Below are 21,193 nucleotides of genomic sequence, written 5' to 3'. Positions count from 1 at the left end.
ATATTTCATCAATGGATTTGAAAATTAATAGGCTTCCTCCTTTTATACTGCCACACAAGTATGTAAACGCTGAGAAAGGTTAAAGCAAAGGTTCTCTGTCAATCTTGCCCACAAGGTAACGAACACACTAACACACACACACATACGCACATTCGCGATGCTATATCCCCTCCGCAACTAGTTGCGCGAGGGGATAATAACGCAGTTTTTGTCATGGTATGGGCAAAATTGCCCGCTTGTGGCAGTTGTCTACATGCATCCTTTGGAACTGCTGCAGTTGCATGTCGACATATAGCCGAATTTTGCTTGAAGCACGCTGCAGGTTCTGTTATCTTCCAGGATCTGCGGCCAATAATTGTGCTTCCGTGATTGTGCCATTGCTATTGATTCTACGTCATATACTATTGATAAAGTCGTTGTAGACCATCGTTTGTGAACGCATTGCTTATTATTGATCTATTGAACTATTGAACAGTTATTGATCATTACATATAATATTGATCTACTCATCTATTGAACAGTTATTGATCATTACATGTATTATTGAACTATTGAACTATTGAACAGTTATTGACCATTGTATATATTCATTGTCTGATTATGCATTTCTCAATTTATCTAAAATTAAAGCCATGATAAAAAACTGCCAAACCATAGCTGCTTTATTCTACAGAAAAATACACTGCCCACCATATATAAGTATACCATCATGAAATTTGATGTGTTTTCAATATAAAGTAATAAAAACAGAACTAAACATTAAAATATCATTTATTTTATAAAAACAACCTGTAAATGCTTTTAAACAATAATTGAAATTTACAATTTTTTAATCTCTTTCAAATTGTAAACACATCTCAAAATTTAGTGTCCACCACGGGTTGCAATTACTGCCTGTATTCTACGTGGCATACCTTTTATCAAGTCTTGGCGTCTTTTGACTGGAATATTGTCCCATGCATCACTGAAAACTTGAAAGAGCTCACTGCAATTTTGAGTCCGAATGCGTTTCTTTGCAATGCCTAAATCGCGCCACAGGTTTTAAATTGGATTCAAATCAGGACTTTGTGGTGGCCAGATCAGTGATAGCAGGTTGTTATTTGCCATCCAATCCTTTACTATTTTGGATGTATGACATGGTGCATTGTCATCCATATAAAAGTAATTGTCACCAAAGCCAAGAAAATGTGCAGAAGGTACTGCATAGTTCTCAAGGATGTCAATGTAGCCATGAGAATTGAGGTTTCCTTGAATTCTTTTCATGAAACCTGTCACTCTGTACGACATAGCGCCCCAGACTGTAACTCCACCACCACCAAACTTCACAGTTGGCACTATACAACAGTTCTTGAACTCCTCATGTAACCTTCGTCTTACATAGATCCTACCATCTGATTCAAACAAAGTGAAGCGAGATTTATCGGTCCACAAAACAGTGGACCAGTCCACCCATGTCCAGTTTAAGTGAGCTCTGGCAAAATCCAGTCTCTTCTGGCGATGTACGTTGGTTAAAAGAGGTTTTTTATTTCTTTGCTACCTGAGCAGAAAGTCCAGCTTCAAGCAGTCTTCGGCGAGTAGTGCTATCAGAGGCATATACCCCACTTTGATTCCAAGATGTTTTCAGGATAAGCATGGTGTCTTTCCTGTTTGCAAGGCTCTGGCGGATCAGAATTCTATCTTGTCTTGTTGTAGACAATCTTGGCCTCTTGTACCGCTGAATGGTCCTGTAGACTGTCCTCCTGTAATGGAGAATTTCAATTAACAAACTACATGTACAGAACTTGAACGTAAATTAAGAATTCATTTGATTCAAAATATTTTTTTAAAACTGCAAAAATGTTTACCTTGTTACTCCTAGATCCCTGGCCGTCTCAGTGATTGGAACTCCAAGTTGATGGTAAACACTGCACAGGGTCCTCTGCTCTAAAGATGATCTTCCCGGCATCCTTACATTCACATAGCCTTTAAGTCTTCTTTATTGAATTATTGGGATATCTTAATTGAAGTTTTTTGTACAAAGGAGTGTACATTAAAGAAGATCGTTGTTTTTATTTAATTTTTGAGATGTTTTAAGATAAGAGACAGGTAATATCTGTTTTGTAGTTAATTAAGAATTTCCGGAAAATTAGAACATTTTTAACTTTTGAACATTAATAGGGAAGAGAAATTCATGTAATTTTTGTATGAATTATTTCTCTTTTTTGTACATTTTCAATTAGGAGATTTATGTACATTTTAAATACAGCAAACCTATGTCTTCATGTCAAAATCAGTATATTTGAGACTGTATACTTATTTATGGTGGGCAGTGTATGTCCAACAATTTTGTCAATATGTAAAAAACATTTATAACAATGTAACAAACATTTATAACTTCATTTATACTGCAAATATAAGACTAATTCTTGCACCGTTAGAAAGAGAAAATAATTACGATAAAATAAAATTCAGAACAATGTTTTATTGGTTGTACTATTTTGCTAGCTCGAATAAACTTTGTGCACTATTCGAGCGATTTTGCGAGTATTAAAATCTTGCGGGTGTAATACGTAATTTGTTAAAATGCTAAATTCTGGTGATTACCCCCCAGCCCAGACCTACCCCCACGTATAATACTTAAAATCGATTCTTAAAAAATGTTCAACATGCCCATAATTTTCAACACTTTTTCATTCATTCTATCTATATTTCCTCATGTAGGAGATTGCATGAATAAAAACACGTCAAATTATATAAACATCACAAAAGAGAAAAAAAAATAGCAAAACAAATACAGATCAAATTAGCAAGGACAAATATGTACATTGGATTACATTAGGAAAGAACAAGGTGTTGACTAGAGCGATATACAAGGTAAAAGAAAGAACAAAGTTGCAAATAGAATGCATGTATAGGTCATTCTGTTCTCCTACGCAACTGGCTGTTAAACCATGCTGCCACGTCCTTGAGGACACGAAAATTTAAGATTTGTGGACCGGGCCCATCAAAGTGAGACAAGGTACTTGAGAATGATCTAGCACCGAGCAGAAAAAGGTACAGGTCATGTAGACCGAGACCGGAAAGTTCGGCATTTAATATAATGTCAAAGTCTTCGATCATTGTATCCCACCATATTTCGCGGATGGCGGTTGTGCCTAGACAGGTTGTAGATATGTGTTCAAAAATGTTCCTGAAGTTCCCTTCGCAGAGGGGACAAGGTTCTGGAGGAGAATCTTAAAGAATCCATAGCTTGGCTATAAATTTAAAAATTTTAATTTCATGGATGTTGCTTGGAATTTTCCAGATAGTTTGCGGAGATCTCCCTGTGGTTACTGTATTGAAAAGAAAGGAAGGATGTACATCCGTTGACGTCTTGATTCCAGATGTACGTTTGTGACAGCTGCTTTAACACATCTTTTCGACAGATATTTTGGAGGAAAGTAACCATCTTGTAAGTATATATAAGCAGGTACTGATGGAGGTCATACTTATACAAGAGAGTCACTTATGACGTCATTGATAATGCCATAATGTTTAAGTTCTAGAGATGTGGTGTATTTTGTTGCCATGGCAACTACACAATAATTACTTTCAGGAAATATAAACATTGGAATATACAAATAAAAAAGATAGAAATACCCGATAAAATGCATAGAAATCTTAACTTCAATTTGTCTATAAAAGCTTAAAATCTTGGCTATTTTTTTTTTTATAATCAGGAGTAGAAAAAGTTGAACTTTTTGAATTCTGACGTGAACTTTTCCTTCTCCTATCTGATTTTCTCCAACTCCCTTTTCAGCTCTTCTTTTTCTTTTTTCTCGGCCTTAAGTTCTTTTTTCAAGCTCTTGAAATAGTGTATAAGTGTCAAACAGAAAGAAGACAAAATTAATTGTGATGACCTCCTGTCTTTCACTCTTTGATTTAGAATGAACTAAAAATTTGTAAGCAACTCAAGGGTCAACTAGTCTAAAAAAATCATTTTTACAATTGCTCCAAAACTATGTGTGGTATAAAGTCAAAACGTCTACAGTTTTTAAATATATCAATGATTAATAGAAAGTATCACTTGATAACAAATATTTTTAAAATATATATATTTTTCGGAAGAAATGTATCAGAAAATGTGCATATTTAAAGAAAAATGCACCTACTTAATTCTGTGCTTTTTGTGAAAACAAACATTGTAGAAATAATATATGTTTATCATTGAAGGGCAAGTTGGACGTGAATGGTCTCTGAAAGGCTGTTATTGAAAGCATGACGTGTATAAAGACAAGACCCCTATAGAATCCGCCATTTGCACTGTACTTTTAGCAACCAGTACTTTTGGTTTTGTTTTCCTGATTATCTCCCCTTGTTTAAGGGTCCCAACCCTTATTTTAGTATAAAGAAGGGTAGCCCTTGGGCCAAGGATACCCTGTTACAAATTTGACACTGATTGGCCAAGGGGTTCTTGAGTTATGGCCCATATTCTAAAAAGTTAACGCACACCGCACAAATGGCCATAGCATTAGCTCTTTGAGCCTTTGGCTCAGAAGAGCTAATAAAAGATAAGGATGACAATAAAAGATAGGCTAATCACACAGCGTGAGTTACCTTGCTTATTTTGAAGAGAAGGCCTGTCACTTCCATTCAACCATTGTAAACCATTTGTGTTCCACGTGGGTTTGTTGACAGTAATTTCACGCTGAATCGTCTTGTGTTAGATTAAATATTACGCTAGTACATACATATAAATAAACAATTGATAAAAAGAGTTACATGCCTCTTTTCATCTTTTTTTATACAAGATTATTGAAAAGATATGTTCCTCAGTAGCTATGTACCTGTCATTAATTCTGAAACATAATTACCTACTTGAACTATTTTGTCCCTCGTAGTATTTCTACAGATGGCGTCAGGACCCCGTGCTAATCAAATGTTGAACCCGATTTGTTTAACGTACAGTGCATGTGTTGTCTTTCGTTCTTCTCAGGAGTTCTTCTCAGGAGTATTAAAATAACTATTCGTTCAATTATTAGCTATTATTTTTATTGGACTTTTTTACATTAATCAAAATAAAATTGTTAAAATAAATTCGCCATAACACACGCTTTTTGATAAGGTGAGTTGAATTTGATTTAGCGGGTTGTCTGCCCTTAGTTTAAGCTACATCCGTTTGGAGTACCATGAAACGGAGCAAACATTATGAGAGGTCGAAAGGTCAACAAAGCAAATGTAATGGCGGGTTCCGACATATTTATTGAGGTTTCGTCAAAGGTCAGCATGTCCAAATATTTATTTTTACAATAGCCCCAAAACTATGTAAGGTATATAAAGTTGAAGCAGTTAATAAATTTTTTATTGATTAACAGATAGAAAGCATCACTTGATAAAAAATTACTTGGAATAATATTAATTGAGAAAAATTCTTCTTAAAAATGCATATATTTTCAAAAAAAAAATACACCTAATTAATTCCGTGCTTTAAGTGAAAACCATTATTGCAGAAACAAAATATGTTTATCAATGAAGGGCAAATTGGACTTGGATAGCCTCTGGAAAGTTGTTTTCCCTGTTTGTTTTGTCTCTTGGCAGAATTATGACCCAGGTAGAACAAATCACAAGTCTCGAATGCTGATGACAGGTGAACCCTGTGTCATGATGTCCACAATAAATGGAATATTTAATTATCGCTTACTGTGACGTTTCCCAATTGAACACAGTTACACGGTAAAATGTAGATAAAAGTTTGATCTTGAACCTGTTAGATTAAGCTCTGTTAACACACAAAGCCGATTTTATCATGTTTATCAATGTAATACATGTACACAGAAATATCAATTCCATTGGAAATAATTTTGGGTACTAAAATTAGTTATCAAATAAAACACAAATGCACAATACATCCAAGGTTAAAATGTTCAAATTGCTATTGACGTCACTTATTCTCATGTCTCCGCCAATCGCAACTCCTCGGAGAATTTCCGACTAGGGAAAAACGACCTCGAATGTATATGGAAGAAGACATGACAACCCTCGTTTTTCACGATCTTTGAAATAAATGCATGGAGACCTTTCATCTGTAGAATAAGGAGTTTAACTTTTTTCAATGTAATGATATTACCTAAAATATACTATAGATGGGACTTTTAACTCCGTCTATCCGATATTTGAATAAACAGGAACTGTATACATTTTTAACATCCGGTGATGTTAATACATTTGAGCTTGTTTTTCCGAACTCTGACGGAAGGACCCGAGATGATGCGATTGATGTCTCCGCTTCAATAGGGAGACAGATTGTTTATTCTTGTTCCTTGGTTTCAATACTACAATCCATCAAAAAATATTTATCACCCTCCCCCTTTTAAAACAGCTTATGCTTCAAATATGTGTCATTAAAGTTTTGCACATAAGAACTTGCAATCATGCTTCCGCCCATCAGTACTCTCAGTACTTTGATCTTTCTTCTGAATTTCTGTCTTTCCTTACATGCTGGTCCTTTTTTTTTTGTTCGACCACCATTTCTGAGTTATTTGGACTTTCAACTACCGGTACTAGTACTTCTAATACTTCCCTTGCTTGTTTTTCAAGTTTCTATCTTCTTCAGGAAAACAACAATACAGAAGTAATACAACCTGGCGTCATAAAAGGCACAGTATTAGCGTGGTGAAGCATGAAGCAGAGGAAAGCATTTATAAACAACAGACAATACGTTAATGTTAAATCGGTGGAGTAGATTCGTTACATGGGTTTTTAGTGACTCGGCTCCGCGTCGCCAGGTATGAAATTTATTAACCAGGTATCACCCCGTACCCTGTCACTATAACACTATGTAACTAATAGTCTATGCAGTGCAAGATATGACTTTTTATAACATGATGATAAGAAATGATATTTTCATTGTGAAAAAGACATGATCAAAAGCTGTGTGATCAATTTAGTCTTGCAAAATTAAATAGTTTTGTGACCGATTTGTTATTTGAACCGGAATCAAGAAGGAAAACAAAGTATGAGTAAAAATGTCCCACCTATTCAACTATTTGGGTCTTCTGGGAATTTACGGCCTCAAAAGTTCCGTACAATTTGGTACACAAAAATATTGTGGCATTTGAATTATTAATATTATGGACAGAGATTATATTTAACCATGCAATTTACTTTCACGTCTTTTAGTAAGCCGTTGGAGGTATTCCGAAATCATAACCTCTAGTACACGAGCGCCATCTATGCGCAGGAAATTGAAAACCATTATAACGAAGTCAGGCCAATTTAGGTGGAGTAGCATTTTGACACTATACTATCGCAGTAAAGCTAACCGGGAATGTTCTTGTCAACAGAGATTACTACTTGTTTTGTCTGTTAGCATTTTTAAAAAGAGCTAAATACTTTACTAGGGAAAATCCCCCTGTTTCGAAAATAAAAAAACCCACAATTACCATGTGTACTTTAAGAACACATAAACATTTCTAATCTACCTTTTAGAGGTAAGAGGATATAACCCCTTGACGTAAGAGTGTATTAATGTTGCATTTCATCTTATTTCAGCAAAATATGACGTCATTACTTACATCAATTTTTAATAGTCTCTCCATTATTTTCAGATTTTGTAGAAAGCAATATATATTTTTTAACAATGTATTTTTTTTACAGGTGTAAAATTATGCAAATAAATAAAAACATTACATGTATTTCACTTTTCTGCAAAAAATGCATTTTCCCACAAGAATTCTCTTAATGTTAGATCAACCATGTCCTTTCATCAGTCATTCTTTGGTGACCTCTGTCTCACTGTCACTCTCTGTCTCACTGTCACTCTCATCAATGGAGTGACCTCTGTCTCACTGTCACTCTCATCAATGGCCTCTGGGACGTAAGCTGCATCTTCAACCAAGTCTTACCAGCGAAATCCAACCAGTTTTTGCCAATTTGTTCGTATTTGGCTTGATAAGGCAAATACCAGGTGGCACTTGTTATATGGGCGGAGGCACCTACTCATTCTAATCTTGCACCTGACCTGTATCGACAATACCACGAGGTCACTGTGCCATCAGAATATCTTATCCAGTATTATATCTGCAGTCTGATATGTGCCTGCTCTGAAGTTTAGCAACCAGAAGGCCCGGTAGATGTTTGTCAGTTCAGATTTCATATGTCCTATCCAGGTTAGTGTTCTTGAGAGTGATTTTTTTGCCAGTTTCACCTGGTATACTCCAAGGGTTAGTTCTCGGTTTTGCCTGCGATTAACCTAGAAAAGTCTTCTTGATCTTATTGTTTCATCTAACTTCATCTATCTGTGAGACTTTATATCCAGGCCATGGGATTCGAATTCCTGTTTCAAGAGATTGGTTTTTGATAGCAAATGTCGCATTTTTGAACCCACATTAAGACAAGCAAATGTCGCATTTCTGCACCCACATTAAGACCAGTCTCTTCGATCCCAGTGCTAAAGGAGATCTGTTCAACAGTGGAAAAGTTGACAGCTGAGCAAATAATACATCTTATTTCATTCTTTGTGTGTTTGTATGTGTGTGTTGTTTTTCATTAAAAATGACTAAATGTCTTTCAGAATTCTCATTATACTATTAATTAGTCTTTTTGACAGGTTTTGCACATTGCCAGATTTTTTAAAAATGTTTAATAAGACTAATAAACATGCACAAGCATATAATTATACCTTTGTACTAGAAACATTATATTTACCTATATGTATCATAATATATTAATTACATATGGCGCTGTCTATTTTGACGGAGTCTCCCATGCAATCCACGGAATTTTGGTGAATTCGGGAGCTGTTTTCCAAGGTATCTCACAGCCTCAATTACATAATGTACCCATCAGTTCTGTTTCTGAAAACATAGAATACCGAATGATCCCTATTTAATACCTCCCCAGGCGCTTAGAAAATTGCAAAAAGGGCGGTTATTTTGGTATTCTCTACATTATATTTAATGTCATATAACTTCAAAAAATCTTTTGAAACAAAAAATAAATTGAAAGGAAGATTTTTTGTGTTATTTACCCAAGTTATCAGTGTTCCTAGGAGCTAATGCGACTTCTCCATGTCGCCCGATACTCGTGTCAGCCGATCAAGACCAGAAAAATTTAGTCGCCCGACCATCGGCTTAATTGTGACCTAGGCATTACCCCCGTTCCTTAAACAAGTTCTGGCCACACTAAGATTTCTCACCACCGGAGATTTTAATTCCTTCATCTCTAATGCTTTTGATGAAGCTACTAATTGGGAATGTCTAATTACAGCGCTGAATCGATTGATACGGCTACCGAAAATTAAACAGCTGCATTCTTAGACAGCGTTAGAGAATGCCTTCCTGAGAAGTCGGTTATGATTATACCCAAATACAAACCTTGGTTTGATTCGGAATTGAGAAGTACACTTCGAAACAAAAAAGAAGATTAAAAAAAAGACACTAAAAGCCGCTTGATTTGGCAAATTTTAAGCAAATTAAAAACAAAGAAGATGGGGGGATAAGGCGGGCAGAATGCTTATAGTCCGACAGATATTAAGTGTGCTGCCTCTAGGTAGGGTTGCAGACAGCTAACATGACGAATAGAAGAGTTTTACAGTAGTAATTATTCCTTTATTCAATCAGGTGAAAAAACTGTTGTCTGATAGAGAAAAAATAGCCAAATTCCATCGGTAAAGTAAACAACTTGATCTCACGCGGGAAATATGAAAGCGAGCGTAAAATTAGAACAGTAACAAATAAAATTCCGGATTGAGTTTTTCGGCACACTCTCAACATATTTATTTTGATCAAGTTCCAAAAGGAAAAATTAATACACTATACATGTTTATCGAACACTTAAGTAAGCAACTAAATACAACAAAAACATGACTACAGTCTCTCAGTGTCTTTAACCTTACATCATGAGTTACAAGATTCACATTTGATTTTCTAGTAATAAAATCACTTCACTTATAGACGCAAAAATGTCTTTGGTTTGCCTTCAACAGAAATTCTGATTTGAATTTTGCGCACGAGGTCTTAACTTTCGAACTTGGGATGATGTTGGTAACGATTCCCATAGGCCAACAATTGCGTGGTAATTCTGAAATCTTTCAATAGCACAATGTCACCAACAGAAACGTTTCTTTCAGTCCCAGTCCATTTTTTTTGTAGGGTGTTTAAGTATTCAACCTTGTAACGCTTCCAAAATATGGCGGCAAGATTTGTCTTTTCCAGTGCTTAATGTCATATATGGAATTTGTACATCCAATAAAATACGGTTTTCAAATAATTTTTGCGTATGAATTAAAGTGAGGATCATTGGAATGTTTGTGTTTTACACTAATTTTTATTATATGTGACTGACTTCAGCAAGGAATGTTGAGAGCACCTCGTGAGTAAGACAGGATTTGTGTTGTAAATAGCTTCTAATATACGGCGGGTTGCTCCAATCATCCTTTCCCACACTCCTCCCATGTGTGAGGAATGTGGGGGGTTGATTTTTTGATGCTGAAGTAAGAAATCATGAATTGGACCATCTATACATTGACAACATTAATCTTCAACTCATTTGCTGTCCCTACAAAGTTAGTTCCTCTATCAGAGCGGAACAAGAGTACATCCCCCCGAATTGCTATAAAGCGTCGCATAGCATTTATGAACGAGGAAGTGGACATTTCTTCCACTGTTTCAATATGCACTGCCCTTGTCACAAGACACGTGAAGAGAGCGCCCCAACGTTTGCTGTTTGCAGAGCCTCCACGAGTTCTCCTAGTAACAACTTCAAATGGACCAAACATATCAACGCCGACGGATGTAAATGGCGGTTGCCCTAATAAACGATCAACAGGTAAGCTCGACATCTTTTGTGTTTCGGTTGATTTTCGAAGCTTTCTACAAATGACGCATTTGTGGATAAAAACAAGTCTTTTGGCGCCTACAACCCAAAACCCAGCAGAACGAATATGGCCTTCTGTGAGATGCCTGCCCTGATGACGAACCTCTTCATGACATTTACGAGCAATGAGCAAGGTGATATGATGCTTGGCAGGTAAGATGATAGGAGTTGTGAGGGGGAGGTCGGAACCTAGATTTGTTAATCGTCCTCCAACTCTGAGAAGACCCTGGTCATCAATGAATGGATCGAGGCTCGCGATAGGGCTACACCTATTCAGAGGTTTCGAGTTCTTGAGCAAGCGTATCTCGTCCGAGTATGTTACTGACTGGACTTCTCTGATGACATGATGTTCCATTTCAAGTAGCAATTCAACAGCACTCATACATCTTGAACTATTTTGACGTTTCAAACCAAGGAAATGCTGAATCTTTCGACGAATTGCGACCAACGCAGTAATCAGTCTATTCCAATCAGAAAATTTCTCGAACACTTTTGAACCAAGACCTTCACTTGGTACAAATTCTTTAACTTCAGTTTTGTGAGAAAATCTCCACATCCTCTTCTGGTTGCACTAGGTTATAATCACATGTACTTGGAAAATGATGCAAATCACCATCATCTGCTGGACCAGTAACCAAGCACTTGCTTGAAGGTCGCTATTTTCCCCCTGGTTCCAATATCTGCCGGATTCATCTCTGAACGGATGTATTTCCACTGAGAAGGCTCTGTATAGCTGCGGATCTTTGCAACGCGATTGGCGACATATACATAAAATCTCTTTGTGTTGTTGTGGATATAACCCAAGGTAACTTTGCTGTCACTGAAGAACTGAATGTTGTCTAAGCTAATCTGGAGATGGTCGACTACATTCTGTGATATTTCTACTGCTAACACTGCAGAGCAAAGTTCTAAAAATGGTAACAACTTGATGGAGCGATTGGCCTTCCCCAATACGAATCCAGTAGAACATGAACTATCCGGGTATGTTACATGTAGAAAGCATACAGCAGCGATGGCGCGTTCAGAAGCATCGCAATAGATTCTTAGTTCCTTGGAAACAGCTGTACTGAGATTTGGTACAATGACATGGGGTAGACGCAAATCCTCTAGTTCAGATAGTGTACGACTCCAAGCGTTCCATTCGGTGAGCAAATCATCAGGCAAAGGATCATCCCAGTCGCATGTGGAAGCTACGATCTTTCGGAGAATACGTACTGGGACAATCCTTGCACAAGATTTACCTGTAAAATTAGGTATTCCACAGATGTCTGTACATCGCGCCCTGACAACCTCCTCGCCATGCTTTCTCTCAGAATTGTTAGCATCCTCATTTTGGTAGCTATGGTTTTCAACGTGAAGAGCTGAGCTGTGTGTGGTTGATTTGCATAAGTCACATTCAATCTTTGCATGACAATTTTTTGCAAAATGATCCGATGTATCACAACACCGTAAACAGAAATTATGATCACGTAATATCTTCTTCCGCTCTTGTAAGTTCTTGTGTTGAAACGCTTTACACTGATTGATGGTATGTTTAGAGCCTTTGTGAATCAGACATGTACGTTTGGTATCGTTCAAACTGCCAGGGCTGATTTCCGTTTTGTGTGTAGAGATGATATGCTGGCCTCTCAGTCTATGATTGTTCATCACATTTTGTGGTTTGCCTGTGCTAGGCTTTCGACCTTGATTCCAGTTGGTTGCAGTTTCATATATCAGACCTGGGTCGTTTCGAATGGTGCTGATTTCGCCTATAAACTTCACAAACTCTGTGAAGGGAGGGAAAATAATTTTACGGTCCTTTTTGCAGCTAACCACTCTGTTGATCCATTTGTCCTGGATACCTTTTGGTAGTTTCTCGACAATGGGCTTGATACCTAAAGAGGAATCCAAATAGGAGAATATTGAGGAATACTCAACGGTTGCTTTCACAGCTTGAATCTCGCACAGAATGTCATGGAGTTCATAAAGACCTTTACGGTCAATCATGTTCGGCAAGTTGAACAATTTTGTTTTCAAGGTTGACTCTAGTAACTCGGCACTACCAAAACGTTGATCCAAGCGTTCCCAAATATTTGATAAACACTGTAGTGGATCATCCGCACATGCTGCTCTCGAGCTCATTATCAGACGGAAAGCTTCGGATCCTGTCCGCACACAGTTGGTTATCAAGGTTAACTCCTCTAAAGGTGTGCACTTGATGTCTGAGGTGATGACTTTAAATTGTTTCTTCCAAACAATGTAACAGTCTGGCTTATCATCAAACTTTTGTTGCTGAAAGGTTTCTAAGAGTAGGTTTTTCTTCATGACAAAGTTTCCTGGCGATAGATGATTCAAGACTGTAGCTTCATCGTCAAATGTTTCCAGTACACCCATTCTGTCACTGTGTCTTTTCTGTACAATATGTGAAGGCACTTGAGGAGTCGAGGAGACTTCATGCAAAGTTGATTTTGGAACAAAAGGTTCAGAATCGGGCGAAAGAGGCTTGTCTTGTGGGACGTCAGTTGTAAGCGGAGGCTGGGTATCATTGGTACCTGTGTTTATTTCATCTAAAAATTGCAAAGTTTTCTCCAAAGGACTCAATTCCTCCTCGGGTAACTTGACTGCTTCATTGTCATCAGCGGCTGATTGTTTTTCGAGGAAAGTGGCTTCGGCGTCCGCTGCTGCGATTCGTTGAAGCAATTCGATCTGTAACGTTTTGTCAAACTGTTCTTTTTTCAGTGTAGCTTCTTGTTCTGCGAATTTGAGTTTCACTTTCTCAGCCTCGGCCTTTGCTCTCTTAAGTGCAGCTTCTGAAGCATTTGACTTCTGACTTCTATAAGAATAATCTGTTTTATGTGATTTTGTCATGGATCTTGTGTAAACAGAGTCCCGTTGAAGTGTGATTTTGTCCATTAGAGAGTTGTATTTCTTTTTAAGGTCATTCATGATTTCCCAGTATGCATTGATGTCCTCCTGAGCTTCTGTTTCACGTGATCTCGCGAGAAAGTCTAAATAACTGTTCGCATCTTTGTCATATCTCTTGTATGCTGTGTGTAGGTCTGCTTGTGCCATTTCTAGTCCAGTTATTGATTTTGGTAGAGTTTGTTCATAGGTTTCTATAGTGCTACTGAGCATAAAACCAGATGATTTCAATCTTTTTTCAAACATTTCTTTCTGTTCTTTGTAGTACTCTTGACCCTTTTCTGATTTTGATGCCATTCAATGGTAATCTTCTCTATCTACTGTATCAAAACCATCTGTGTACATCGTAGAAGTAGCATGTAACAGTGCGTTGTGAGATAAATGTCCAAGTTTTTTCACTGTGCTGCCTCTAGATAGGGTTGCAGACAGCTAACATGACGAATAGAAGAGTTTTACAGTAGTAATTATTCCTTTATTCAATCAGGTGAAAAAACTGTTGTCTGATAGAGAAAAATAGCCAAATTCCATCGGTAAAGTAAACAACTTGATCTCACGCGGGAAATATGAAAGCGAGCGTAAAATTAGAACAGTAACAAATAAAATTCCGGATTGAGTTCCGGCACATTAAGTGTAAAATTTAATCTAAATTATATCCAAATTTTCTGTCATATTTCATCTAATATTAAAGTAGACTTATGAAAAATATCTATGATTTAAAAAGACTCAGACTGAAAATATTTACCTATGAAAAAGTATACACAGATTTTAAGGAACATGAACGACATTTTTCATACCTCAACAATTTTTTTTCAATACCCACTAGACCTTAAAAGTACATTTTTATGACAAAACATTTGCATCTTTCCGAGAAGTCAATTAAGTCAAGGGTCTTAACACAGACATGATTTAAAGGTCCCCAACAGTGGCGTAGCATCGTTTTTGAAAGTGGGGGGCCAGGCAGAGAAAAATTTTTTTTACTTACCTGAAAAAAGTTGACAAGCAAAAAAAAAAAAAAAAAAAAAGGTAAAAGTTGCCAAAGTCGAAAATCCTATTTCGTAGGGGAGGGGGGGGGGGGGGGGGGGTTGGGTGTTAAGGTAAACTTTTTTCTCAGTGTCAACTACTTTTAGTACCAATTCTTATACTACATTTTCGGTACATTTCTAAAAGTGGAGGGGCCAACCAGGCTTTCAATTAACATTTCCTATAGTGTAAGTAAGGTTGGGAAAAAAAGTGGGGGGGGGGGGGGCAGGCCCCCCTGCCCCCCTCCCCCCCCCCCCCCGGATACTACGCCCCTGCCCAATCATCATGAGCCAAGACAATAGCTTACAGTATGCTTCTAAAAGAATGTAATTTGTACAATGATCTTAACTTTCAAGAAGAGTGGTAAAAAGAAAGTGGTTAATTAAATTTAAGGTCATACGCAACGTAGATTGAACTTTTTGGGGTTCTTCCCTGGAGATGAAGAGTTCCACTAAATGAAGGACCTGTGTGCAATAGTTTATTGTCTATATATGGATTTGTACACCTCTTTTAAAATAATTTTTGATGAATTAAATTCTAGAATTTGTGTTTTATTATTTTTATTTATTTTTATTTGAATTATGCAAAAATTTTCAAAATTCAATATCTTTTAAAAACCTCTGGTAAGGCATGCTGATTTTTTGTCTATGAACATGTAATTATATTATAAGTTTAAATTTGGAATATCTTTGAAATCTGTCAGTAGGTAAGGTACGTTGCGTATGTCCTTAATGCCAGTAAGTAAAGCATTGTTTTTAAGACCAAAGAAATTTAGAACCCCTACGATTCTTTTTCCAAGGTAACCATTTAAAATACGCTCAAACCCACAAAAATTTTATAAACTTAAACTGGTCGTCCAATATTGAAACCTCACAATCAAGTGCATAAAAAATAGGTCTTTAAAAAAACTCAAACTAAATAGAAAAACTATTTCACTTATGTATACGTCATTTATACGCCTCAGCTTGAAAATGCTTCAGTTGATAGGGAGGTTGTTCAACGACAAATTCTGAAAAATTACAAGCAGCCCGTTTTGTTACTGGTCTGACTCTGTTAGCTTCTAGAGAGTCTTTATATTTTGAAACTGGCTGGGAGCCGATAAGGGATAGACACAAGCTATACATATTGATTAAATATTATGTATAAGATTCACAATGATTTAGTTCCTGATTATTTCTGCGATATTATACCTGATATACGTTTCAACGCGCTCACTTATAAAACTAGAGGTACTGTGAGCAATGAGCTCACTAAATGATACCCCCGCCTCCCATAATGTCTATGTGTTGATATATATTGTTTAACAGTAATGTGTAAAAGGGAATAACTCATCCTTCAAATGTTATCCAGAAGCTTCTATATGTGACGTCATAGGTAAACATATTATGGCAATGTTCATGTTTGCCTATGGGAAACCTAAAATGCGTGTCGAATAAAAAGGTAAAATAGGAGGTGCACAATGACAATTTGTAATTAAGATTATGTGAAAGTTTCATTGAATTTCACTCAGTAGTATAAAAGGAGTTGCGGATAAGAGATAAAGCGTAACAGACGGACGGACGGACGGAAATCCCGATAACTATATACCCTCCCACTCTTCAAGCAGGGGGTATAACAAGTTAAACAAGAGGCCCAGGGGCCACATCGCTCACCTGAGCATTTGGCTAGAAAAAAAACACAGATCAGATCAGAACTGAAAGTAAACTGGGGAGGGGGAGGCTTGAATTTTACACCCCCCCCCCCCGGAGGGTCATGATTTGAACAAACTTGAATCTACACTACCTGAGGATGATTCCCTATAAATATAACGAAGCCTGGCTTTGAAGTACTTGAAAAGAAGATTTTAAAAGGTTTCCCTATATGTTCCTATGTAAAACTTTGATCCGCCATTTTGTCCCCACCCTACCCCCGGGGACATGATTTGAACAAACTTGAATCTACACTACCTGAGGATGATTCTACATGAGTTTAATCTTTCCTGGCCCAGTGGTTATTGAGAAGAAGATTTTTAAAGATTTTTCCTATATATTCCTATGTAAAACTTTGATCGGCCATTTTGGCCCAACCCTACCCCCGGGGGTCATGATTTGAACAAACTTGAATCTGCACTACCTGGGGATGATTCCACATGCGTTTCATCTTTCCTGGCCCAGTGGTTCTTGAGAAGAAGATTTTCAAAGATTTTTCCTATATATTCCTTTGTAAAACTTTGATCGGCCATTTTGGCCCAACCCTTCCCCGGGGGTCATGATTTGAACAAACTTGAATCTACACTACCTGAGGATGATCCCACATGAGTTTCATCTTTCCTGGCCCAGTGGTACTAGAGAAGATTTTTAAAGATTTTTCCTATATATTCCTATGTAAAACTTTGATCGGCCATTTTGGCCCCACCCTTCCCCCAGGGGGTCATGATTTGAACAAATATGAATCTACACTACCTGAGGATGATTCCACATGAGTTTCATCTTTCCTGGCCCAGTGGTTCTTGAGAAGATTTTTAAAAAATGCCATTAATTTTTCTTTAATTCATAATTATCTCCCCTTGGAAAAGGGCCTGACCCTTCATTTGAACAAACTTGAATCCCCTTCACCCAAGGATACTTTGTACCAAGTTTGGTTGAAATTGGCCCAGTCGATGAAAATATGAAAAGTTTACGATGACAACAACGACAACAACAACGACGACGGACAACGGACAAATTTTGATCAGAAAAGCTCACTTGAGCCATCGGCTCAGGTGAACTAAAAAGTTAAAAAAAAAACTTGATGTTCCAGAATTCTCAGGAAATATCAGAGACTATCCGAGCTTTTAGCGTGACTATGAAAACCACATGAAGCCCACCTTTGGTAAGAAATGCCTAAAAGGAGAAGCGTTAGCAGTTGTTAAGGGAGTTGATGATGACTTTAATGAAATGTTTCATAGGTTGGATTTGAAATATGGAAGGCCTGAAAAGCTATCTGATGCAGTTTTGTGTGAGTTAAGAGGTCTGGGCGTCATAAAGGATGGAGACCTTCGTGGATTTATTTGTATGGTAGACACTGTAGAAAACTGTTGGTTGGATTTAAAGAAGGTTGAGTTGGAGTCCGAGATGGACACATCAACAATGGTCAGTGAAGTAGAGAAACTGTTGCCTGGGGTTCAGAAGAGAAAATGGGTCATCTTCAGACAAGCAATCAAAACATTAGATTATATCAGATTATAAAAATATATTTGGAAAATTCCTCGAATTCCTACTGAGAGAAAAATACACTCTTGAATACATGGAAAATGAACTTCGAAATGAGGATACCAAAGATAAACACCATCAAGTAAAAGCCCATTCGACCAATTCTAATGCACCATACAAAGATGAACTTAAGGAGAAACTTGATCAACAGCAGGTTGTCCAAGGACTAACACAAGTTGCGGCAGCCATAGGTGGTAGAAGCATTGAAGATATACAACAGAGGGGCAACAATCGCAAATGGAAGTGTTGGTATCATGGCGTTGACACCCATGAAATAGGAAAATGTTCTGGATTCACACAGCTTGAGTTAAAGGAGAAGATTGAACTCCTACGAAAAAATGGTGGATGCTTCAGTTGTCTGAAGTTGGGTCATGTGTAGTGATTCAGCGATAGTCGCCGACGATCGAAAAATCGTCGTTGGAAGCTTGGCGATGCCGACAATCGATAGCTTAACAGCAAAATCGATTGTCGCTATATTTATAAATACTTTAAACATAATGCTTAATCTTTATATATATTGTATTTTTTTCGTGTTGTGGACCTTTTTTCTCTTGTACAAGTCAAAGATGGTACTTTGATTGTTTTTATGCATCGTCCATGTGCACACAAGTTCCTGACCGTCGCCTGTACTGTACGGTGCTTGTAACCACCGTTACTGAATCAGCGAATAATAACATGCTTAGAAAATAATAATTATGGCTAAATCTAATTAATATTCCCTTCCATTCTAGACATAATTCATATAGGCAGCAGAAGATGACGAAATATAGCTATTAAGAGCAACACTTAAAAAAATCGTCTTTTAACCTGAATTTCCTCTGCTCTCACATGAAACGATATTTTCTACTTTCCACTCACATTTTATGTATTATTTTTATAGTTTAAATATTAAGTGGCCGGTCAGAAATTAAATACTATGCTACTATTTTTTTTTATTATAATTATATATAAGGAATTCAAAAGAAGTAATGTTATTTTTATTGTGCATACCCATTCAAATGTGAACATTTATGAAGGTAGACAACTTGTTGAACTTTTACTTTATTTTTTTCTCAATAGATAAGAATAAAATGTTAATGAAAATTATCATCTTTTAAAAATCAGAACCTTAAATCAAAATTTTCAACATGTTAAACTGATCAATATTATAAGTTTAATCATAAACATGTTAGATGTTATAAAAAAAAACTAGAACTGTCCAAACGGGACAAAATACCCCCGCTGGGTTTTTCAGAAGTAAGTTTTTCCATAATAAAGATATGTATCAGACACAAATTATGAAATTTTTTCTTCCAGTGACCTTGAGCTTCCCAAAATGACCTTGGGTCAAGGTCATGACACACCCTTGGGTCATGGGCAATCTTTGAGTGAAATGAGAACCTACCAAGTTTATCCATAAGAAAGATATGAACCGGACACAAATTATGAAATTTTTTTTTCCAGTGACCTTGAACTTCCCAAAAATGACCTTGGGTCAAGGTCATGACACACCATTCGGTCATGGGCAATCTTTGTGTGAAATGAGAACCTACCAAGTTTATTCATAAGAAAGATATGGACCGGACACGAATTATGAAATTTTTCTTCCAGTGACCTTGGACTTCCCCAAATGACCTTGGGTCAAGGTCATGACATATTTACGCATCATGGGCAACCTTTGTGTGAAATATGAACATACCAAGTTTATCCATAAGAAAGATATGGACCGGACACGAATTATGAAATTTTTTCTTCCAGTGACCTTGAACTTCCCCAAATGACCTTGGGTCAAGGGCATGACACACTCTTGGGTCATGGGCAATCTTTGTGTGAAATGAGAACCTACCAAGTTTATCCATAAAAGATATGTCCCAAACATGAATTTTGAAATTTTTCTTCCAGTGACCTTGAACTTCCCCAAATGACCTTGGGTCAAGGTCATGACACACCCTTGGGTCGTGGGCAATCTTTGTGTGAAATGAGAACCTACCAAGTTTATCCATAAGAAAGATATGGACCGGACACGAATTATGAAATTTTTCTTCCAGTGACCTTGAACTTCCCCAAATGACCTTGGGTCAAGGTCATGACACACCCTTAGGTCATGGGCAATTTTAATGTGGAGTAGTAGATTCTAATGTCCCTCTGTAGGAATGATATGGACCGGACACGATTGCACAGACAGACGGACAGACGGACAGACAGACAGACGGACAAGGTGATTCCTATATACCCCCCCAAACTTCGTTTGCGGGGGGGTATAAAGACACATTATCAGATTAATAATTTTATACTATTAAAATTATTTTTCTTTGATATTTAAACAGGTGTAATCCTTTCCTTTAATAATAGCAGAAAATCACCAGATTAATTAAAACTGAAATATTGGTCAACGTACGTGTTCTTATACAAAATTCAGGCCTTTCATAATGTAAAAACAGAAACATGAGAAATGTCCGATTATTTTCGATTATGAATCGAAACGGTGTCTCCGATTCGATTCGATAATCGATTGTATTTTTCCTCCGATTCTGTAACACTAGTCATGTGTCAAGTAGATGTGCTGACAGAAAGCTATGCAGCACACATGGATGTGGACGCATCATCCAACTCTACACAATGAAAACAGAAATGATCATTCACTGCATACGAATTCATGGATTGTGAATGGGGACCAAGTTCATGGAAATGATAGAACATTATTGATGGTCAGCAGAGTCAGAGCCAAATCAGATGAAATTACAACACTTTGGGACCCTAGAGCAAACATGTCCCTTATAACACATAGTGCAGCAAAGCGACTTGGACAAGTGGGAAGGGATATTACCCTATCACTGACAACAGTAGAAAATTGCTGTAAAACTATACAGAGCAAGAAGTACATTGTACCTTTATACGACAATACAGAACGAGAATGGAATGTCAGAGCATATGTTTTGAGGAAGTGACCGCATGCGTAGATTATGTTGAGGTTTAACAAGTTGCACACTTATTTTCTGGAATAACAGGAAAAGATATCCGAAGATCAACAGGTAGAGTGGATTACTAATAGGAACAGACTGCTGTATTTTGCTCCTTACTTATGAAGAATCAATTTGGATTTTGTCTGCGGGGCAAACATGAACTCTTAAAGGGATCAACGTCTCAAGCATATGATTCAATTCAGATTCTCTTTACATCTGGTATTACAGCTGACGTAAAAGGAAATGATATTTCTGTTATAAACTGTA

The 21,193-nt window shown here is 37.1% G+C and overlaps 1 long non-coding RNA gene across 1 annotated transcript; it reads right to left on the bottom strand.

Moving 5' to 3' along the window:
• Window positions 1–19,279: 19,279 nt before the first annotated feature.
• On the bottom strand, window positions 19,280–20,215 carry LOC134246752 (uncharacterized). Its single transcript, XR_009987706.1, has 2 exons — window positions 20,016–20,215; window positions 19,280–19,431 (listed from the first exon to the last, which is right to left on the bottom strand). It is a non-coding gene; the product is annotated as an uncharacterized LOC134246752 (long non-coding RNA).
• Window positions 20,216–21,193: the final 978 nt, after the last annotated feature.

The sequence above is a fragment of the Saccostrea cucullata genome, unplaced genomic scaffold (genome assembly GCF_032062105.1).
Source record: "Saccostrea cucullata isolate Sc308-1 unplaced genomic scaffold, CSIRO_AGI_Scuc_v1 ctg2846, whole genome shotgun sequence".
Classification (NCBI taxonomy): domain Eukaryota; kingdom Metazoa; phylum Mollusca; class Bivalvia; order Ostreida; family Ostreidae; genus Saccostrea; species Saccostrea cuccullata.
The sequence above is the reverse complement of the archived record's forward strand: the minus strand, read 5'-3'. Positions and strand labels throughout refer to the sequence as shown.